This window comes from Ammodytes marinus (assembly GCF_949987685.1).
Source record: "Ammodytes marinus genome assembly, chromosome: 18".
Taxonomy (NCBI): Eukaryota; Metazoa; Chordata; class Actinopteri; order Uranoscopiformes; family Ammodytidae; genus Ammodytes; species Ammodytes marinus.
In genome coordinates this window covers 21,405,156-21,420,309 of record NC_137222.1, presented here as the reverse complement: position 1 = coordinate 21,420,309, position 15,154 = coordinate 21,405,156, and the positions used below count along the sequence as shown (strand labels likewise).

The 15,154-nt window shown below is 41.9% G+C and overlaps 1 protein-coding gene across 1 annotated transcript in view; it reads right to left on the bottom strand.

Annotated features, from left to right (window-relative positions):
* shroom3 (shroom family member 3) overlaps positions 1-7,121 on the bottom strand; it is a 60,135-nt gene extending 53,014 nt beyond the window's left edge. Inside the window, exon 1 of the mRNA XM_080047002.1 lies at positions 6,990-7,121. The gene's annotated coding sequence lies outside the window, so the exon portion shown is untranslated. The remainder of the gene's footprint in view (positions 1-6,989) is intronic.
* Positions 7,122-15,154: the final 8,033 nt, after the last annotated feature.

The following is a 15,154-nucleotide window of genomic DNA, read 5'->3' as shown; positions in this document are numbered from 1 at the left end:
CACACACACACACACACACACACACACACACACACACACACACGCACACACACACACACACACACACTTGTTGTTAAGGTGACGCAGAGGATGGAGGACATGCAAACACACTCAGACAAAAATAGCCATCTATAAAGCCAGCTAGCCTCAGGAAATCTGTCACACACACACACACACACACACACACACACACACACACACACACACACACACACACACACACAGCCATCATTTCAATTAAATGAAGCTTCATGAGGACTCTTTAAAGGAGGAGCTTAACTCATGGCAGAACAGCTGGACATGCTCAACACTGTCTACTTTACATGTTGTACATTCTTTACAGAGCTACGAAGTCAGAGTCCATGTTTATAAAGACAATGTCATGTGACTGACACAGTTAAGCACGTCAAGGCTTACAGTACATACAACTCTCCTGATCAGTGCAAAAATGAACCACTTTGTTGGAAGATATCTGGCTTTATGATAAAAGTACAAAAGGAACATAGCAAGCCAAATAAAATAACTCAACATGATGGTCCTAACATATCTACCAAGCATATTGAGCCTTCTGTGGGTCAATGTTGAGAGAGACGAGGAGATCATACAAAGAACACACACTGGTAGACTGGTGACTACAGCCCTAGTTTGTGCGCTCTCATACAAAGCTGCTGGTTGCGTTAGCAGCATTATCAGGTAGGTAAGTGCAGTGTTTCCCCCAGCGCTTTATAGCTAAGGCGGCCGCCTTAGCAACGCCAGCCTCCCGCCTTGACTACCAACCGACCGACCCAAAAAAAAAAAAAAAAAAAAAAATTAATTTAATTTTTTTTTTTTTTTTTTTTTTTGTGCTGCACAATTAATGTACTAGCAAGCGCGATGTGTGTGTTGTGCATGGTCATAACTGCGCGAAAGGCCGCGATTTGCGGTAAAAAGCATGTGTCTCCAAGCGTTTCTCGATCAGCTGCTCTGTGTCTGCGGCTTTGCGCGCGCGACCGTACCGCACCACGCGCGACTACGGCATGCACGCGGGAGAGTTAAACGAGCAGAAGCAAACCGAGATTTAACTGGTGGCGATAATAAACGCAGTGCAATTCTATGGGGATATTTAGCTGAACAGAAAGAAGTGCTCTGCAAAGCTAGAATAGTTTAAGACTCCACATCACTGTGGCAACACAACCTATCAGCGCAGAGAAAAGTTTGAAGAAGGCATGAGAGTGATGTCCCAGGCAAGTTTCAGTAAGTGTTTACTGAAGTGCCAAACTAGGCCTACTGTCTTTGAAATGCATTTAGTCATTTTAAGGGGAAAACACATTGTATTTATTATTTAAAGTTATTTTTCAAACAGCATGCTAGTGTAGGCCAAGAAGATTTATTTTCTGAATTTTCAATGCTGCTTTATTTTTATGTTTTAAATTGGGAAATACATGTTCCAAAACGACCTCTGCTCTGTATTTAAAAATAAATCAAGCAAGTAGGCTTAAAATAACCATTAATCGCACAACAGCCCCCATCCAAAAAGGAACTTTAAAAAGTTGTATTTGCACTTTGATGTGCATACACATGTTAAATGTATGGTCCATTATTTGTATTTAGTGTGTCTGTATAGTATTGCACCAAAACAGTAGAAGTTTTCTTTAATTGTGCTTTGTACTGTCTGTACGTTTACACATAATTTGTACCTGCACATAGCAAACAAAATTGCACAACTGTAAGGTCAGCGTCTGTTTTATTTTTGTATTCAAATAAACAATTGTTTATTTCTTTACGGCGCATTGGCATCTTTGAGCAAAATACCCCTAAAATTTTCGGCGCGGCGCGTCGCGCCGCGCCTCCACTCACACGGGGCAGTGACCACCTTGACTAACACATTTTCTGGGGGAAACACTGAAGTGTATTTGGAGACAGAAGTGACAACACAGTACAATACACACGCCTTCTGTTTTCAGAGAATCATCAGCATACAAAAATGACATCATCTAGAGCTTTCCACAGTCCCACAGCCTTTCCTGGCTGCTAGTGCTCATGGGAAAGTGAGTCCACTACCAGGAAACTACAGTCCAAAGGTGAGTGCGGCTCAGGTATGCAACTGCAAAGTTTGACCTTTCTGCACAGTCCACTGACTGCACACGGGTACAACATGCAAAACCAAGGTCCACTTTTAAAACCCGCCTCAGTACAAGCCCAATGCAACAGATCAAATATAGTTATTAGGACACTAGAATTAAAGAGAATTTATATTCTTTTATAACAACAGACCTGAGAGCAGTCCAATTCTCGCGGTTCCCCATCTGATAACGGCAAGAATGATCGATCAGACCAAAACACACGCCACTGCTCTCTGTTTGGCTACATGAAACAAACATTCTCATGCCTTCCCCTCCTGGCCACACCTTCCCATAATGCCATGTGTTCTCCTACACCTGTCCGACAGTGTGTGTGTGTGTGTGTGTATGTGTTTGTGTGTGTGTGTGTGTGTGTGTGTGTGTGTGTGTGTGTGTGTGTGTTTGTGTGTGTGTCTCAGTGTCTCAGTGACTAAGGGTTTAAAGTCTTGTATTGTGTCATGCCTCTCACGCGTCCTCCACTTAATAAAGGCCGCAGTAGCAACAGCCAGCCTTTGCCAGCGGTCACACCCCAAACCCAAATACATACACCTGGCTTTGCACCTGGCAATGATGAATCAACCCGGAATATGAACAAGACACACCGTTTGTCTCCCAATATTCTACTCACTCTGGACATTTGTAACATCCAATGTGTCCATCTCAACAAGCAGGGTTTATTGCTGTCCTTTTTCTGTCTAGAAACGTATCATATTATCACTCATCCATCTATCTGGTTGATTTAACAGTCTGTGTTAGCTTTTAAGCTAGCTTGTAAAGCTGACCATTGCTGTTCTTGTTTTGGGGTCATCCCAATGTTGCCAGGGCTCAGTGTTATCAGATTAATATGGCACCAAATGGGATGTTTTATTGATGTCATATTTGGTTTTGTGGACAAAATACAGTGTGTGAACTTTCCCTCTGATTGACTCATCTCTATACCAGCCAGTTGAGTGATGTTATGCAGAAGGAGGAAAAATCCACTATATACTGTATCAATGTGTATTTAATAGTATGCCTTTTCACTCCTATTCCCTACTAGGAATTTAGCAACACAATTTTAAATCCGGACATTGTGGACTATTTTTTCCCGGAGATATCATCACATTGAGCCTGGGACATTGAGCCCTGGGAACATTGATACGCTCCCCTTGAGGTAACACCTGATTTAAATGCTATCTAAACTGGCTGAGAGAAGAGGAGCCAACATCAGTGTGGCTAACACCATCACCATACTGCTGTGAACACTTTATCCTTCCACCCTATTTGCAGAAATGTGACTCAACCAAGTATTAAGTGAAACTGAAACTACTGCTAACAACCTTACATTACCTTACATGTAGGCAGGGGAGAATAATGACTGGCTTACTAGCACTATTATCAACAAAGTGGTAGATTAACTTACCTTCACAAGCATTTAAAGGAATACTTCACCCATACAGAACCAGCGTTCTATCATTATAAAATCACTATCATAATAGGGGAAGGTGGGGTGATTTGTGCAACTTTTTACTCAAAGTGATTTTAAAGTGAGGCCTTGACAGTTATGTCTCCAACTCAAATATGTACATATATTTCAGGATGTTGTGCATCCCTGGCAATAAAAACTTTGGATCTGGAATAAACTGTTTAAGAAATATAGCCTTCGGAAAAAAAGTTGTCTTGTCGCACAAATCACCCCACTACGTGGGGTGATTTGTGCGTCATTGTGTCACAATGACAAAGTCACCATCATCATCTTTCTGGCCATCTGAACTCTCATCAGTGGTGTCGTTAAGTGGAATTGAGATGTCACTCTCTTCTGAGCTACTGTAGACAATCACTTTCTTTTGGTGACCAGCGTATACAGCCATGCCACTGGCACAACTCTCAGCAATGTACTTTGCACTAGTTGCTCCGTGCTTGTGGAACCAACTGCCACCTGACAAATGTGATTCCCCCTACATTTCTGCCTTTAAATCAAGGCTCAAAACACCAATGTACACCCTGGTGTTTCCTCCCCATTAACCTCTGCACTACTTACTTACCTCTGCACTACTATCTGTGTTTATGTGGATGTATGGGCTTTACGTCTTTTATTTTGGTTATTGTTATTTTACCTTCATTGTTTACCTACTGAATGCACTATGTACAGCACTTTGGACAGTGCAAACTGTCATAAATGTGCTTTTATAAATACATTTTACTTACTTACTTACTTATAACTCACCCAGGCCCTTGCGCACAAATCACCCCATCCCCAGAATTTTGGATAATAGGCATGATGCAGCAATTTAGGTTTGACATTGTGCTAACTATATAGACTCAAAGTGTAGCATACCAAAGCACTAAAACATGTGTCAAATGTTTTCAAACGTGTCTATAATTGTTCAGACACAATAATCAAAAAACCTTGATTAATGGAAATTTTACTTTGAAAGGCAAAACACAGTTTTTTGAGCTTAAATGTGCTTATATCTTATTCCTTGTGTCTCCCTTCTTTACAGGATGAGTCAAATGGATGGCTCTTCTTAAATATGTGGTCACATTTCCAATTTCTTCCACGGTTTTCTAGAAACAAGGGGTTTTGCAACTTCCAAAATGCACAAATCACCCCACCTTCCCCTATAATGAATGAGGTTTTTCTTTCCTCAGTCTTCCCTCAGTCTTCCCTTGGCCCAGCTGTCCTGTTAATCCTGACCCTTACTGTGATGTCACAAGAAGGAAAATGTAGGGTTAGACAGTGAGACCATAAAACACTCTTTCTGCCTTTTCTCAGGCTAGGATGATCCGATTTAAAAAAAAATTGCACATTTATACTACAAAGGATCTCCGAGTTCAATACACCTTCATATTCCAACCGGTGAAGTAGGTCTTTAAGTTTACTCATGTTTAAAGTCAATAAACAAAACACAGAACTGTTTCTCATGATATATTTCACTTGTAAGCTTATTACTGAGTCCGAAATATAGTTGCTATCTTGGTGGAATCCTAAAGACTGTCTGAAACCTGTACAATGATTGTTTCCACCAATATCAGCCAGCCATGATTGTTGTAGTACTTGACAGACAGGAGGGAGCATAAACCTTATGGATGAGCTAATACATCAAACTGAACCACTGATAAAGAGTTCTGGCGGTAAACGACCCCCTACTGATCCTATGCCAACTATTCAAGTAGTCTTATACCAAAACAAACAAGGACCGCATCTTGCAATTGATGCTGAAAGGCACAGAGTATTTTGAGATCCATGATGGAGAGGTTTTCAGAGCTTTGCAGCTACAGAGTGAACAGTATGTGAGTGAGAATTTTAAGTTAAAAAATGAATAAAAAAAAGTGTTTATCTACCAGTATGTCTCCCTCCCTCCCTCCCCCTGACAAAGACTGCTACAGATCCACTCCAACATCATCCGATCAGTTGTTCAAATTACATTCAAAATCTGATCATCAGTAGTAATGTGTGTGTAATCAGCTAATTAGCTAGCACTTCACACAGTGTTTGGGAGTAGGAACCACAGCTATACACAAGTGTCCCACAGTCAAGGAAATGTACTGCAGTGATGGAGAGATATATATTTTTACTCTCTATTTTACGATGTCATGCATGTGATAATCAGCTATGCCGATCACAGATAGAAGGTAATATAGAGTATTGTCCTGTGTGTGTGTGTGTGTGTGTGTGTGTGTGTGTGTGTGTGTGTGTGTGTGTGTGTGCGCTCTGATTTGGACTATGAACCAGGATGTCAAGCAGAATCCGGAGCGGTCATAGATTACACATGGCTGACTGGAAGGAAGCAAAGGAAGGAGCTTCTTTTTCTTATGTCCTCCATATCGCTTATTCACATGGGCTCTTTGTGCATAAACACACACTTGAAAACAATGGAAACTTGATAAGTACTGCATTCTACATTAGCATAGAGCAGTTTTAAACCCTATAAAAGCTCATTGCCACTCTGATATTATAGTATTCCTGCTAAATTTGTATTTATTGAAGTGAGTAAGAGTGAAAATATAATTATACTGTACTGTAGTGTGAGACAAAACTTTTTCCTCTGGGAACCTGTGGAGATTTGTCCTTGTTCCCGACATTTTATATTGTATGGACTCGAGGATTGATCAGTTCCATTTGAAAGACAGTCACTGGATGAAAACCTTGATTATTTTGTGGAAAGTCTTATGTGTGTATTAGTGAGTCATCATTAGTCTATATCTCTGTCTGGATAGAATGAAACAAACTCATGGCGTCAGGTTTGTATTGGGTCTTGAATTAGAGTGAGATTGACTTGAGTGGTGTCTTCTAGCCGTGCTAACATACTGTGTTTGGGTCTCAGTTTTACACCCAATGCAGACATCCAACACACTCAAACACAGTCCCTGCGTTCCAAATCTCATACTTTCTTTTTTTTCTATACTACATACTACATGTGACCATAAAAATAATCTAGTTAGGATGCAGTAGTCATACACCTGGGACGTCCTTTTTCTTATTTATTTCATCATAACATTGCGCACTGGATTGTGGGTCAGAATCGCCCAAATAAGGGGGCGCCTTTAGCTCAGTTGGTAGGGCGTCCCCCCCTTGGGCCTCGGCCAGCAGCGGACCCGGGTTCGATTCCAGCCCGTGGTCGTTCTCTCTCTGCATGTCACTCCCCTCTCTGCCCCATTTCAACTCTGTCTCTACACTATCAATAAAGCATAGAAATGCCAAAAAAATATCTTTAAAAAAATAAATAATAATAATCGCCCAAATAGGATGCTGTTTTCAACACTTAAAATCTCGGCCCGATGTAGAAGACATCCGGGTATTTCTAACCATACTAAATCTGGCAACAAGAATCGGGCCATCCTAACTCTTTTTTCTACCATACTCAATAGTAGATAGTATGGGGATTGGAACGCAGCCAATGTCTTTACCTGCGGACAGTGAGCTGCAGAGTCTTGTACGATCCCTTGACCAGAGCGATGGCCTCCTGTCTGAATCCAGTCAGATCCACTTCATTGATGGACAGGATCTCATCCCCCACTAGCAGAGGCTGCTCCAAACAGTCTGCCTTACCGCCCTCCTCCACCTGTACACACACAAACACACACACACACACAAATACAAACATATCAGAACATGGAGTAGTACAATAGTGCAATGCAGTGGTCAACGATTGCCATGTAATAAACTCCAGCTCTACCAAGACACCAGGTCATTTACACAGTTTTAAAGTGACGATGATGCACACACACACACACACACACACACACACACACACACACACACACACACACACACACACACACACACACACACACACACACACACACACACACACACACACATGGTATGCATCAGCATGTCCCCACTGCGTTATCGGCACTGCCAATGATGCCTCTTAACAGCCTGTCAGTGTCTGTGTGCAGTATTATGAGAACGTACGCCCGGGCTGAGGTCTTATCTCTGTGTGTGTGTGTGTGTGTGTGTGTGTGTGTGTGTGTGTGTGTGTGTGTGTGTGTGTGTGCGTGTGCGTGCGTGTGTGTGCTGGCTCTCTTTAAGGTCACATAGTCTTATGTTCTTGTTCTCTGTGAGATAAGCTCAATCAAATCCTGAGTTGTTGGTCGTCAAAATATCTCTGCTCGAACGTCAGCAGCTAAGTCTGGATTGGTGGATGTTTTCTGCATTTTGTAAAATTAATTTATTATGACATACAACATGTTTTCCTGTGAGGGCTTTGGTTCTTCTGCAGTGTTCACTCTGAGGTCAGGCAGATCAGCTGAGACCAAAAACTAGGTGTGCCTCAGAACAGTGAGTGGGAGCTCACTTGAGTCACTGCAGAAGTGACTTTAGGTTAAAGCATAACTGTAAATAGACCTACTTTTTTTTTGCAATGGATGCGAAGAAGCTGCATGCCCAAATGGTGGTTCTATTGTTCAACCATGGAAAGTTGAATACAATAGCATTAGCATGTTTTAAATCATGAAGATAAGGGAAAGACTACATGAATGTTTTACTGAATTGACTTTCTTACCAATAGCAGCTGTGAATGCAAAGCCCCCTGATCAGATAATGTTAGCTTAGCCTATAGCGATAGCTACGGTGGGTCGTTCCGAGCCACTTTGTTTACATACTCATTGACAGAGCCTACTAGGCTGCATACACAGCGCATACACAGTATGGACAGGTAGCAATCATGAGAAGAGATATTCACTGATCTTGCCAAAAAGTCATTTTGACAACAAGCATTGTCCAGAATCGCCGACTGTACCATTCAAAAATGTGGAATGTAAAAGCAACAAGACACAGTTTCTGTCACGGCCACTAGATGCAGCACCAAGAAAACTCAGACTATATTGAAAAGAATGGGACCCCCCCCCCCCCCCTCCCCTTACACACTTTAACCTTGACTGAAAGGCATTGATTTCTATTATAGGCTACTGTAGTTTATTTGCCACAAATGCCCACCGTGGCTTTTTACCCAAAATGAAGATTGTGTAGTTTAAAATAACTGGCAAGGTTAAAATGACTGACAAAGGTAAATCTGAATCCGACCTGTGAACTCAAACTCTAGACTTGAAACCATATCAAAGGGGTAGACATACAGTAACTAACACCAGTAAAAGGGCCCTTTATGTGGTAGTTGTTTTTCACATTCTTTCCTGTGATTGACAAAAGGTTGTGGAACAATAACCCCCCCAGCCCCTCTGGGTCTATTCCAATGTTAAGACAACTGCCAAGAATCTCTCTCTCGCAGGGTGTGTCTGACCCTCCCGTGAATTTCAACATGTGTTACTTTTTAAAACCTAATGTCTTGAGGCCCGCACACTGCAGCGCTAGCATTCGTAAGGTCCCCCAAACATAAGAGTTCATTCTCATGTACATGTATATGCTGATTTAAAATGAACCAACTTTGTATGGTGGCCCAGAGTGGACCCAACTAAACAGATTACAGAAAACACAATGACATTTCAGGCAAATCCTCATATGGGGAAGTCCCATGCCACTGACAAAACAAAGATGGGATTTCAAAATCTATGTACATCGTGAGACATAAATGGGACAGACACACAACAAAAATAAAAACCAGTTTGAGTTGTCCCTGATTTTAGGAAATGGAACATCCTGGCTCAGAGCTACGAAAGAAAAACAGTGTGTTAAAACGTTAGCCATTCCTCAGCTTTTGTAGAACAGTGCAAATGCCTGCACGGTTTGCCTTTTAAAGGAATAAATATACCCAAATAAGGGCTCGCGGAATCACTCAGTAACTCTGCGAGTGTGTGCATGTAGAGTGTTTGTGTGTTATTGTGTGTGTGTGTATGTGTCACTGGCTTTGGTATTCCAGCTGAAATTCATTATCCAGCACACGGAAATATCCCAAACAGAGCGGCTCAGCCTGTTGCATACTGTGACTGAAACAGCATACCTCATCTAATCAATAAAGACGTGAGTGATTTGGGGAAATATCCTCAGACAGCAATGGGGAGGGTCTCGGCCGAGGAAAAAGGATTTACTGGCCCTTGAATAATGCCGTTGTTCGTTCTTAACCCCTGTTGGCTTGTGAGAACTGAAAATGAAGCGATATACTGTATCTGCTTCATTTTCCGTTAGGGGTTTTGAAGGTGGCAGGGAACTATAGCCAAGGATTGTTTTCTCCTTCTGTTTCATTGGAAGGATGTTTAGAGTTGAATAGGTCCAACAACAACTTGAGTCAAACTTGCACAATTCAAAACGGCAGTGGCTGTGTGTGGCCGACCGGTTAAGACAAATACCACATGGCCAGGGAGTTTTGCTGATGTCATTCCCCTCTGGTTTATGGTCCGTCACAAACACTGTTAATATCTAATAAAGGCAAAGTCCACAAAAGAAAACTGACTTTTAGTCCCTAGTATGGGTCAATATTAAGATAGGGATTTAAATGCAGTTAGTAAATGTTGTACTCCACTATAAAATTGGTGGACTCAGAAGAGACCAATTAAAAAAATGAATGGTCAAAATTGAAGCAACGGAGGCCAAGATGTACTGTATGTACAGTATGTATCTAGTATGGGTCAAGCTCCAACTCGTCTAGAATCATACATTTCCCATAGTGCTCCCCTGTTATGTGTGTATCTTCGATATAGACCCTTACCTAAAGACCAACTTATTTCAAACCACACCCCCAGTTTGAACACCCCATACCGAAGACCACATCACCCTGATGTCATCCCTATGATGTCATCAATGGTATTAATCATACTCTGCAGAATACCATCTCTGAACGCACAACAAGTCCAGCCTTGAAGCAGATGGGCTACAGCAACAGAAGACCCTACCGGGTGCCACTCCTGTCAGCTAAGAACAGGAAACTGAGGCTACAATTCACACAGGCTCACCAAAATTGGACAATAGAAGATTGGAAAAATCTTGCCTGGTCTGATGAGTCTCGATTTCAGTTGCGAAGTTCAGATGGTAGGGTCAGTATTTGGCGTAAACAACATGAAAGCCTGGATCCACACTGCCATGCACAATCAACCATGCCTCGTTCAAAGTCACCTAAACCCCCTTTCTTCCCCATTCTGATTCTCGCGGTTTGAACTTCAGCACGTTGTCTTGACCACGTCTACATGCCTAAATGCATTGAGTTGCTGCCATGTGATTGGCTGATTAGCTAATTGTTTTTTAAGCAATTGAACAGGTGTAACTTCTAAAGTAGCCAGTGAGTGTATATTTCATTATTTGAATATTATGAGTGAAGCAATAACACACAAAGAGCATTTTAAATGACAGCTTTGGGGAAGGGTATAGGCTGATTCAAACTACTTTACATACTGTCAGATACTGTAGCTCAATATATTGCTACCATTAAAAATAAAATGGTCATACTCTATCATGTGTTTCTTTTGTTAAATCTTAGTTTAAAAGTTCCCCCAAAAATGAACCGGCAATCTAGTGTGGACAGACGCATATCATTTGGACTGTTTTTTCAGATGTAGCCGCCTTTGTGTGGATAGGGTACACATGAGCCGGAGGTGTTAGACAAACACACAGAAAGAGACGAAGAATGAAAGCGAGAGGAAGTAAGGAGAGAATAGAGCCAGTGCCAAGCCCGACAGGCAGTCAGACAGTGGGCAGTCGTTGGGTCAGGGAGAACAGTGCTAACACTGATCTAAGAACAGTGCAAAAATAAATGCATGAGTGTTCTCCAGGAAAACACATAATTCACATTCTTGTCCTATTTTACAGTCATTTTGGCCTTCGTCCCAGAATAACCTTACACGCACAGACGCGTGCGCACACACACACACACACACACACACACACACACACACACACACACACACACACACACACACACACACACACACACACAGTCACACTAGCCATGCTGTTTTGCATATTAATTCAATGAGGCCATGATGGCTGAAAGGCCAGATAGGGAATAATTAGTTGTTATTTTATTACAGTCAGAATGTAGAGCAGCTTTACTTAGCTAACTAAGCATGACAAATCAACATTCACCACAGAATGAAACACTCTGCATGTCAGTGTTTTTCTGGGGCAGGTTAAAGGTGCACTATGCAGTTTCAGGGGAGGAGGGATTTATGAGTCTGCAGTTATTTTACAAAACATATTTTCTCTACATGTCATACAGTATTGAATCATTTTAACATCATACATCAAAACAAAATCATTTTGAGGCACCTCGAACCAAACGTAAGACTATAATATTTTTGTCAACCAAACTGTGGTCCCTGCTGCTGTAAACAACAACACTGAAACAGTAACTTTTCAGAAAGCTTTTAAAAAAAACAGTGTTCCAGGGATCACATTTTCCTGTGAAGAAAGATTGTTTATGAAGTTATGAGAATCTACCTTAGAAAAAAATGTCACTTCTCTGACACACCCAAAGTTACATAGTGCACCTTTAAGGTAAGGGGGCAGGGTTCGACATAACGTATAGCCCGATGGCCCGGGGCCAGTAAAATCATATGCAGGGCAAGTTGATTGGCCAGTCACTGTCCCGCCCGGGCCAGTGACTGGCCAATCACAGTTCAGTATCTTTTTGTAGACTACCTTTTTTGTAGACTATCATGCTCATTGAAATGCGCGTTGAGAGTCGTAATGAAAGCAGTGTTTATTTAAGACTCAATATAATAAACCTAATATTAAATATATTTTTTAATGGACAACCGATGCGTGGGCGTTTTGACAGGTGGAGCAAGAAGCGGGTGCACTCTCGCTCCGTTGGCAGAGCTGCCTACCGTCCGCCTGCGAGTCGACAAATCAATCGACTTGCTTTGCCCCCTTTCTTTCTTCCCACAGCAGAGGTTGAGGTGCAGAAAGTGATAACTGCGCTTTTCCTTTATCTGCCACCGTAATGTTACAGTATTTGCATACATGCCCCAATGGTAATACAAATGAGAGGCGTTATTTAAACGCTGTGAATGCGTCTCCGGTGATTGTGTCGGTTGTAGACAGAAACGAACGGAGGGACTCCGCTCACTGTACAGTTCCTATAGTCGCGCAGTTTGGCACTGTGTTTTCAGGCTCGAGACATTCAATCAAATCGCGGAAGTCTTTCCCATTGAAATCGCTAACGGGGAGAATATCCCCGGTTATTATTTTAGCCACAAACCACAGTTCATCTGCGCGGCGGCTCACTCGCTGGCGAGATCACACGGTGAAACGCTGCTGTGATCGGACGAAGGCATTGTGTGTTTCTAAGGTGATTTAACGTCATAGTCTCAGACGAGCGTTTAACTTATGCTGCATATTTTGCACTGCATTGTTTTTTATCAATAGTTTGAAAAAATGGTCCCACACCGGACTCTTATGTGAAGCTGACACTTCATGGAGAAGTGACACTCCTGCAGCGCGCTCACGACCAGACGTGAACTCACATACACGGTGAAATATCCCATTAAAAAAACGGCATAACCCCCTGATTTTCGTATTTCTATTCTATTTTTAAAGTCAACTTGAGCGCAAGTGGAAAACCGGTCATTCGGTCGACACATTCACATCCCTAATGCATATAGAGAAAGTAAAAAACAGCCTACCACACCACAAAGAATGATCAGACCTTCATCTCTTATTTTTTTTTTTTATGTTTGAACATGACTTCTGCAGGTGAACTATTCATTAAACTGCCCAAATTCAAGAATAAAAACAATCAAAAATCATAAAATCAAACTACTGGACTTTAAAATACTGGCCGACTCTTTCAACATACTTTCAGTTGTAGGCTTCTAATTCAATATGTTTGCCTGGTTTTATATTATGTGTATGAGCAATATCAACATTTCATATAATTAACTAAAATAAAAATAACCAAATCTAAAGGGAATATCTATACTGTTACAGTATAGATATTCCCTTTAGATCTGGTTATCTTTCTTTATTTTTCTAATACAGGTATTATAATTATTGACACTAAATTATGAAGAAAAAAAAATGTGTGCAGGGCCAGTGAAAATATACAAGGGGCCAGTAAAACTCAGATCCACTGGCCCGGCGGGCCAGTAGGAAAAAAAAGTTATGTTGAACCCTGGGGGGGAACAAAACAATGTTGCAGGCAGACTGACATTAACTGACACAGTTTGTATTTTTGAGGAAGTAAATCTCTATTTGTGTCATTTTGAAGATTGAAATGACAGGATAGAATTTGACTGTGTCTGCCTAACAAAATGAGTCTTTGATAAACCATTAGATTATGACTTACAAGCAGTGTGTCAGTATTACCATAACTGGACAAGTGCAGCCTTTTATCCACCAACGGAATGCTAGTTTGAACTGAAAGTATCATTTCTAAATTGGTGACTCATTTATAGTACTAAATGTTGGTTAAATTGACCACATAAAGCCACTGTATTCTAATGCTTCGAGGAGAGCTTTATAAGGTCTCAAAACATGACCTCACCCTGGTGGCATCATCAGGGTCCATTCAGCTCAAGTTTGGAGACTACAGTATAGCCTACATAACAAAACTGTGGGCATGAAGTCTGGAAAAACGGGGGTTAAATAACCAGGTCGAGAGGGTCGAATGAAATGATGCTGTTGATTGAATTATGGGAAATGTAGTTCAAGCGTTTCTGGAGCTTGACCCATATCTCAAAGACACGTTTCTCTGCATCTGTTGCTTCGATTTTGAACATTGGCTTTTATTTGTATTGGAGGGTGAAGCTTTTCCATTGTGCATAATTCTAATTTTGCATAATATATACTTACAGTAGGCCTACATCACTGACATTTTATATTATTTATCAAATGAAACAAGGCATGTAGATTAATACAATCAAATAAAATTGATAGTTGACCCATAATGTTCATTTTGTTAACTAAATAGGCCTATCATATTTTCTCTGTACACATTCGAGATTCCTTTTCTTTATATTCTGTAAAGCACTTTGTGTTACCTTTGCTGAGTATAGGCTATAAAAACTGCTAATAAAAAGTTTGACTGATAGCCTATAGTTTCATGACATGTTGACACCTCTTATAATAGGTCCATAGTTGACAGCCAGGTGATAAAATGACAGTAAAGTAGCCTAACACAGTAATGCTTGGTGCCTCGTCGTACCTTGGAGATGATGAGCGGTTGTCCGTGCTCCAGGCCGCCCTGCAGAGTGAAGCCCCACGGCGCGCCTCCCTGTAGCCGGGCCTCCACCAGCACCCAGCCGCCGCCTCCTCCTCCTCCACCACCACCACAACCACCGGCAACCGCCTGCTGCTGCTGGAGCCCCGCCCGGTTAAAGCTCTCCATGCCCGGGACTTACAGAGCAGTCACTGCGGGGCGGGCTCCTCGGTCCTCAGCCCCTGAAGAAGAGAAAAAAAACGATCCGTCCTTCACCAGCGCATTTCTCTCCATTCATTTGGAACTGCGAGGAAAAGAAGGAAAGAGAGAGAGGTGTCCGAGCAGCAGCAGCACCGAGCTGCGCTTCCTGCAAAGTGCATTCCAGACGCGCAGAGGGCGGCCGATCCTCCCTGGCAGACAGTCACAAAAGCGGCCCCAAACTATCCACCGGTGTCCGGGGACAAGGTTACAAAAAGTTCACGTGAAAGGGTAAAACTTCCAAAATGAACCAAGGTCAGATCAGATCAGATCTAACCTGTTCTA